We start from the raw sequence: 9,348 nt of genomic DNA, 5'->3' as shown, positions 1-9,348 counted from the left end.
CTATTGGATTTGTAATTACATTAAGTATGAGAACTATCAATTGGTATCAGAGCTTTGGACTCTGGAAGAAAAGTTTAAAGGCACTTGAGTTAAAGATCCAAAGATATATAAGAGGGATGCACTGAAGCTGAACAAGTCAACTTTCTCTACATGGCAGAAAAGGATGAAGCTGCATCTATCAGGAATTGGAGAATATGTTGTCTATTATCTGGAGAATGATTTCATCACACCAAGCAGCTATCCATTGACAATGGAAGAGATAAAGGCAAAGCAAGAACATATTCAAGCAATGATTGAAATAACATCTGCATTGACCGACTCAGAGTTTAATGATCTAGAAGGATGTACTGATGCAAAGGCAATGTGGACTAAGCTCATATTTGTATATGGAGGAGATGAACATGTTCAAAGAGCAAAAGTGGATAGTTTAAGAGGACAACTTGAATCTATGAGGATGAATGAAGGTGAGAACATAACCCAGTATAGTACAAGACTAAAGGAGATTGTAGATCAAATCAAAGAAGTAGGAGGTACTATTGAAGAAAAGGATGTAACAAGTAAGTTGTTAAGAACCCTTCTACCTACCTTTGCAATCCGAGTCTCTGCAATCAATGAATTGAGGTTTGTACCCAATATACCAATTTCTTTAGATGCTACTATTGGTAAGCTACATGCATTTGAGTTAAGTAAATTTGATAACAATGGGTCATCGGTAAATAAAGTTGAATCTGCATTCAGTTCTTTTCATATTGATGAAGCTAATGATTACAATGATAGAAAGTATAAGTACTCTGAAGGGAATCACATTGGAGCAAGTGAAAGATTTCACAAAAACACGGAGGAGGTACACAAACTGTATGAGGAAATCAGAAAGCAAGAAGAGTTTGAAGCACTATTAGCCAGAAGCCTACTAAGAGGAAAAGGTAAGTATAAAGGAAAGCTACCTTTAAAATGTTTCAATTGTGATAAGTTAGGACATATGGCTTCTAATTGTCCTAACAAAGAATCTAGTGAAAAGAGAGATTACCGAGATGACAGATAGCAAGATAATCATTACAAAGGACACCAAGACTTCAGGAGAAGAGATAAAAAGCCATGCCTAATAGTTGATGAGGAATCTAATGATGATAAATCAGATGAAACTGATACAGAGGAAGTTGTTTATGTGGCTATTTAAGATGGATCAGATGAAGAAAGGTATGAATAAAAGGCTTTAATATCTCATATAAATACTAATGATTCTTGGATCATAGATAGTGGTTGCTCACATCACATGACAGGTGATAAACACAAGTTTATTAAATTAGATGATTATGATGGAGGCTATGTAAGATTTGGTAATGATGCACCATGTTCGGTAAGAGGTAAAGGATCCATAACACTTCTTAACAATGCTAAATGTAATGATGTTTATTGGGTTGAAGGTTTGAAATACAATTTGTTGAGTGTAGCACAACTAAACAACACAAGTTACCGAATAGAGTTTGAAAAAGGAATTGTCAAAGTTCATGACAAGCATAGAAAGTTAGCTGCTACCGGGACACAAACAAGAGGTAATACATTTCATCTTGACTCAACTTGGAATAAATGTCTATATACAAGAATAGGTGATACCTGGTTATGGCATAAAAGGTTTTGTCATGTTAATTTTGATAATTTGATCAAAATAGGTAAGAAGCACCGAGTAAGAGGTCTACCGAGTCTTGAAAAACCTGAGAATGCTATGTGCCGAGGATGCCAGATGGGTAAGATGACAAGATCAAGCTTTACAAGTAATTCCTACACTTCTAAGGGAATTTTAGATCTTGTGTATACTGATCTTTGTGGTCCTATGAAAGTTCAAAGTTATTATGGTGATAAATATTTCATATTATTTATGGATTATTACTCAAGGATGATGTCAGTAATGTTTTTAAAAGAAAAATCAGAAGCTTTTCAAATGTTTAAATGGTACAAGGCTAGAGTTGAAAATGAAACAAGAAGACAACTGAAATGTCTTAGATCAGATAGAGGAGGAGAGTTTACTTCTGATGAGTTCAACTTATTTTGCAATGATCATGGTATAAAAAGACAAGTCTCTGCATCGAGAACTCCACAACAAAATGGGATAGCTAAGAGAAGGAATAGATCTATTGTGGATTGTGCTAGAACCTTGATGATTGAAAAGAAAGTTCCACAAACATTTTGGAGAGAAGCAATAAGCACAGCTGTTTACACCTTGAACCGAGTTCAATTGAAGAAAGGTACTTTGAAGACACCATATGAGATCTGGTATGACAAGAAACCTAATGTAATTTATTTTAAAATCTTTGGGAGTAGATGCTATGTTCATAAAGATGATAGAAATGGCAAGTTTGATCAGAAAAGTGAAGAAGGAATGTTTCTAGGTTATTCTTCTAGAAGCAAAGCATTTAAATGTCTGATCAAATCATCTAACAAAATAGTAGAAAGTGCAAATGTGAAAATTGATGAATTTGCAGAAAGAAATGATGAAGGAAACTCCAAAGAACCAGAAGATTATGAAGGATTTGTCTATGTGCAACCGAGAAGTCCTACCGAGATAACTGTTGAAGAAAATGAAGAAAATATCCAGTTACCGAGTGATGAAGAATATCATATAGAGCCTACCGAGCCTTTATTAGCCAAGTATCTCAGAAGACATCATGCACCCAGTTAGATTATAGGAGATAAGGATGATCCAGTGATGACAAGGAACAAACTGAGATAGAACACATGTTTGATATCTGAATTTGAACCAAGAATAGTGAAAGAGGCATTTAACAATGAAGATTGGATAAATGCTATGACAGAAGAGATTGATCAAATCAAGAAGAATGACACATGGGCACTGGTCCCAAGACCGAAGGACAAAGATGTAATCGGTACAAAGTGGATCTTTAGAAACAAGCTAAATGAAAAGGGTGAGGTCATTCAGAATAAAGCAAGACTAGTTTGCAAAGGTTAAGCCCAAGAAGAAGGAATTGATTATGGTGAGACTTTTGCACCTATGGGAAGACTTGAAGGAGTAAGAAAATTGTTGGCATATGCTACTTACAAGAATTTAAAGGTATATCAAATGGATGTCAAATCTGCATTTCTGAATGGTATATTAGAAGAATAAGTTTTAATTGAACAACCTGAAGGATTTGTTGAAGGAGAAAATAATGATCAGGTATGTAAATTGAACAAAGCTTTATATTGTCTGAAACAAGCACCTAGAGCATGGCATGAGAGATTGCACTCATATTTGATCAAAATTGGTTTTATAAGAACAAGTGAAAACAACAATATGTACATGAAGAATGATGAAAATGGAATACTGATCTCAGCCATATTTGTTGATGATATTATCTTTAGTGGAAATGACTCTCTATGCAAGAACTTTGGAAATAAAATGAGTAAAGAATTTGAGATTTCATTAATCGGTGAGATAAAATATTTTATAGGTCTGCAGATACTGCAAATGAAAGATGAGATTTTCATTACCCAAACCAAGTATATAAAGGAAATCTTGAAGAAATTTGGAATGGAGGATTCAAAACCAGTAAGTACTCCTATGACTACCAACTGTAAACTATCAAAGAATGATGAATGTGCATCTGTTGATGAGACACTTTATCGATCTATGATTGGAAAGTTGCAATATGTTGTTCACAGCAGGCCAGATATAGCACATGCAGTAGGTATTGTTGCAAGATTTTTTGCAGATCCTAAGGAAACACACATGACGGCAATCAAAAGAATTTTTAGATACTTAAAAGGCACTGAAGATTATGGTTTAGTATATCAGAAAGGAAATGAGTTTGATTTAAAAGTTTATACTGATGTTGATTGGGCAGGCAACATTGATGACAGGAAAAGCACAAGTGGAGGAGCTTTCTTTTTAGGAGAAAGACTAGTGAGTTGGCTTAGCAAGAAACAAGGATGTGTTTCTCCGCCAACAACAGAAGCTGAATATGTTGCTACAGCACTAAATTGCACCAATATAGCATGGATTAAACAACTGTTGGAAGGTATAAATGAGCAAGTTACCGAGCTAGTAACTATATTCTGTGATAACACCAGTGCCATTAACATTTCAAAGAATCCTATTATGCACTCTAAGACAAAGCACATCTCTATCAAATATCATTATCTTAGAGAAGAAGTTCAAGAGAAGAAAGTGGTTTTGGAGTATGTTAGTACAAAGGAGCAAATAGCAGATATATTCACCAAGTCACTACCAAAGGACACTTTTGAATATCTCAGAAGTCAGTTAGGTGTCCTACCCCTATCTTCCATTCACTGACCGAGTTCGGTGAAAGCATCAATTCGATGACTCTATAGAATATCTTTTAGGAGTTGATGCCGATTTACAAACTTTAGGAGGTTTTCTAAAGGTGTGCAGGAAACAATAAACAGGGAACAAGAATTGAAGACAAATGCTTTGACTGAGACTGAATTGATACATAACAGCATGGAATTCACTTCTCAAAGGAAAAAATTATGTTTTTAGTTCTTTTCTTTTTGGCATTGTTGTCAAAGGGGGAGAATACCTATGAAAGGGGGGGAATACATAAGAAGAGTAGACTATAGATTGGAAAGAAGACTGAGAAAACATGAGAAGTCTAATGTATGGGGGAGAGCATTTCAACATTTCAGAATTTCATAGCAATCTGAATCCAACTCAATAAAGTCAAATCAATTGGTTTTGCCATCAATGCCAAAGGGGCAGATTGTTGGCATTATAACAGACAAGAAGAAGGTTGGCATTCCAATTACAATGAGAGATTGTTGGCATTTCAATAAGGATATTGAGAAGGTTGTTGAAGATTATGGATATAACTGATTAAAGATGTTTTATTATCTTGATATTATTATTTTGTCATTGATGTCAAGAAATTGATTTTCTAATTCAGTATTATGTTTCCATATCTTAAGAAGTATGATTTGATGAGTATAAAGATGTCTATAAAAGACACATAAAGAATATGATAAATAAGGGGATAAGTTATTCAATGCAAAACTATTACCGAGTTAGACAATGATGAGATCATGATGTTTAGATTGTTTTGATATCCTACATATGCTATTGTTTGAAAGGTTAATACTATACTATGTTACCAAGCAAAGAACCTAGTCGGTAAACCCTAAGGAACCTAGTCGGTAAACCCTAAGGTTATCGCTATCGGTTAATGAAGGTAGAATGTCTATCGAGTGAAGTTTAGTATTTACCAAGTTACAACCAAGCTATAACAAAATGCATTAAATATTTACATGTGATATTTAATGAAGGAAGCTGATGAGCTGGAGCAAATTAAATGATTGGTAAGCCATGTATGAAGATTGTTAAAGAATCTATGGTAAAGAAAGATCGGCAGGAAGATCTACAACTCAGATTGAACCACAATACCCTAACACAAGTTCCAAGGTAAAAATGCAAGTTCCAAGGTGGAGTAAAACATTTTCAGATCAAAGGATACATTGAACCTGGACAAGATTGAAGATCTGATGGCTATGATTGATCATGGGAAATGTGATCAAGAAGATTAAGTGGTTGGAAGATTGTTTATAAATAGGAAACTGTTGATAAACAATGTATGTGGGCAAGTGTATGCACAGGGATGCTACATAGTGATTACCGAGCACAGAAGCTTGAAGACCTATTTTGATAATAGAGTATATAGCCCAATAGAGGGACAAGATAAGTCCTATGAATTAATTGTATTGAGCAAATAAGAATCTGCTTCAACATTTTTAGATGTGAAGTTGCAGACATATTTTTATTATTGTTATTTTGAGAAGTAGTAGAAAATCTCTTAACCGAGTGGAATTAACAGTCTTATTTGTAAAATCCTCTAGCAAGGTGACATTCTTATTGAGTGTTTGAAATCCTTTAACAAGGTCACTTCTAACAAAGTGAAGATCCTAACAGATCTGAGGGAAATCCCTTAACCAGGTCACATCTAGCAATGTGTTTGTAATCTTTAATAGGATTTTCTTTTAACTGAGCATACTCTAGAAGAGTATATTTCTTAGTGGGTCCGAAATCCCACAGTGGTTTTTCCCTATTTGGGTTTCCACATTAAATCTGGTGTTATGAGGTTTATATTGTTCATATGCTTTTGAGTTTGCATGTTTGACAGTTTTTGTTATATGACTGATATATATGTTACCGAGGTTGAATCTGATGTTTTCATGGAGGATTAAGTTTGTATGATTCACACCCCCCCCTCTCATCTTGTTGGCTATTGGATTTGTACTTACATTAAGTATTAGAACTATCACTTGGTTATTTTTTTAACCCTTTCACAAGATTTTACCTCTTGGGTAAAATATTTATTCAATGGATAACCCTAACCTAACCTTAACCCTTCATGTCTTCTCAAGAATTTAATGATTCTTTCATCTCCTTTCAAGCAACCTCTTGGTGACAATTATCACCATTTCATTAGTGAGAACTATAAACATGGATTGATTAACTTTCCATCCTAGGCCTTGTAAAGATTATCCAATCTTGACCATCCATTTCCCTATTTTTCCTATAAATAGAGATCTCATTCTCTTATTTTGATATATCCAAGTTTTCATGCATCAAACTTATAGTCATTTAATTGAGCATTTTATCCTCTCTTTGATAAATCATCTTAATAGCATTTAGAAACATTCTAATGTCATAGCATATCCATGTTACACTAGTATATCATTTCTAGGATAATTAGTTAATATTATCATCATCTTTATGCTAGCTTAGTCATTATAGATTTAGTAGCATACATATCTAGGAACCTATTCATGCATAATAATCAAACATCAATCACTCATTCTTGGAGTTGTCATTCCTAAGTCACTTTACTTAGTGATTTGAGAGCAAAGACATTGACTTTAAGGATCCTATGAGATAGAGAACAATGGGACACCCCTTGAGAAGTTGAGCTATTCAATATAGTTCCTCTAACTTGCACCGAGAGTCTCATTGGTGTGTGGACCCTTTGAAAACTAACTTTCACATTTTTTTTCGCCCTCATTTCCCGCACACAACATCCTTTTGAGTTACATACCAGATGGTAAAAATCATAATTACATGTATTATGTTCCAATATACATCCACATGAAGAGATAATAGAAATCCAAGTCCATGCACACAACATCCAATAAAGAACATCCCAATGGAAGAAGGCATCAAACCACCCGGCCATGTGGAACCAAATAGGACCACCCCCATGCTAGGAGATGACATGGGGTTCCAACACTCACTCAAGACATAGGTTGACACCTAACGACCATGGTACTCATCATAGCACATAATAAAGTCAACATAATAATAATCTCTTCTAGAGGCGTAGAATAAATTATGGCATATGGACCTGGTCACATGTAGAAATGGAGTGTCATCACATGATGTCCTCATATAGAAGGGAATATGGCCATCCTTACTAGTCACACTCCCACGTGCTAGCCTTACAAAGAAGGTAAATATGCACCCGTAGTAGACATCATGATAATTCCCAATTTTCAATTTCACCAAACATTGCTCACTTACTAACAACTTATGTTTATCCTAAATCCTTATTATCTGATATGGTTTAGGGTTCTCTTCCACCACTACTTCTCTTTCAGTATTCTTTGTCTTCTTACACTTGAAATCACGATGTCCTTCTCCTCCACACTTTTAGAAAGTTCCTCTAAATGTTCTCTTGACTTGTCTTCCAAAATTCTCATTTCGGTAGCCATCCAGTTCTCTCCTTCGATAGAAATTTCTATCATCTTTTCGGTATGAATTACCTTGTTTGTTTACTTCCTTGTGCTTGTTTTGATTTGTATAGGTTTGTTTACCTCTGGTATATCCTCTTCCTCCTTGAAATATTCCTCTGATAAACCTTCCACCTCTGCCTCTCTGCCTCTGCTCATGTCTTTTGTTTAGCTTCTCTTCTGCGTTTAGGGCATACTAGTAAGCCTCTTCAACACTCTCTAATTCGATAAAACTAAGTTCGTCTTGTAGAGACACCCACAATCCATTCAAATATCTTGCAACTTGTTCAACTTCATCATCAACATGTCTGGATCTGATGTTCAAATTATAAAATGTTTTGGTGTATTCCTTCACACTAGATTCTTTCTATCTCAAATTTTGCAACTTCCATAACAGATTCACTTGATAAACAATTGGCATAAATTTTGATTTCAACTTAGCAATCATCTGATCCCATGTTTTTATCTTCTCTTTACCTCTTCTCTATCTATCAACTTGCAAATTCTCCCACCAAAGAGATGCATGACCTTTCAATCGGGTACAGACATATTTCACCTTTCTTTCTTCTGCAGTGTTTTCAAATTCAAAGTATTTCTCTATCTTTGAGATCCAATCCGTCAATTCATTCGAATCCAACTTCCCATCATATTTCGGTGGGTAAAATGAGGTTTAGTATTCACCTTACTCAAAACCCTCAAAAACCTTTCCTCATCCAGATCAACCAATGGTGGGTTTGCTTGTTTTTCTTGGCCTTCTTCTCCATCTTTACTTACATCTTCGATGTGTTGACCTCTCCTCTAGGTTGTTTCCATAGCTTCCAAATGGGCTACTATCCCTTACAATATTTCCATCACAACAGGGTATGTATTCCCATGTGTTCCACCATTCCTAGTTCCTCTTCGCACCATCATTTATGCCAGTCCTGTGCAGTAGTAGGTCGGATCCATATTCCACCACCCTACAACAAAAATCTCAGGACACACAACCTCCACAATGAAAAACTTAATTCTGATATTGCTTGAAGTAGTCACCGATTAAGAGGGACCTCAAAGAGATCAATCTAGACTGATTAGCAAGAGTAAACACAATAGAAACATAAAGATAATATGGAAGCAATGCAGAACATGTTGTATTATAGCATCAAAACTTATTACAACCAATTGGTAACAATCGGGTTACAGAAAATGGCTCACAGGCCTTCTAAAACATTCTCAAAGTACATAATAGGTCACAACTAGGACCTTCAATCTTAAGATCTATCTTCTATGCTCAGTATTGCTACCCGATTCATTGATTGTTGCATTCTAATGCACAATTACAATTACATATACGATCCAAGGGGATTTAGTCAGTCCAAAGAGGGATCAAAACCCAAAGAACAAGACCTAACCTATAAAACCAAGAAGGTCGGCCTCCGCCAAGAGATTCCTTCAAAAAATCTGAAGGGTGAAGTGTAGATCATGAGAAAAGGTCGGCCGCACGCCAACGAACATTGAAATCAACACCCAAGGCTCTGTAAGATTCAGAAGGGGTTCTAGTAGATTACTAAAATAGGTCCAGGCAACGGGTAACAAGAAAGTAACAAGGAAACTGATAGTGATAACTTGCTAGAAAAT

The sequence above is a fragment of the Cryptomeria japonica genome, chromosome 4 (assembly GCF_030272615.1).
Source record: "Cryptomeria japonica chromosome 4, Sugi_1.0, whole genome shotgun sequence".
Lineage (NCBI taxonomy): Eukaryota > Viridiplantae > Streptophyta > Pinopsida > Cupressales > Cupressaceae > Cryptomeria > Cryptomeria japonica.
The sequence above is the reverse complement of the archived record's forward strand: the minus strand, read 5'-3'. Positions refer to the sequence as shown.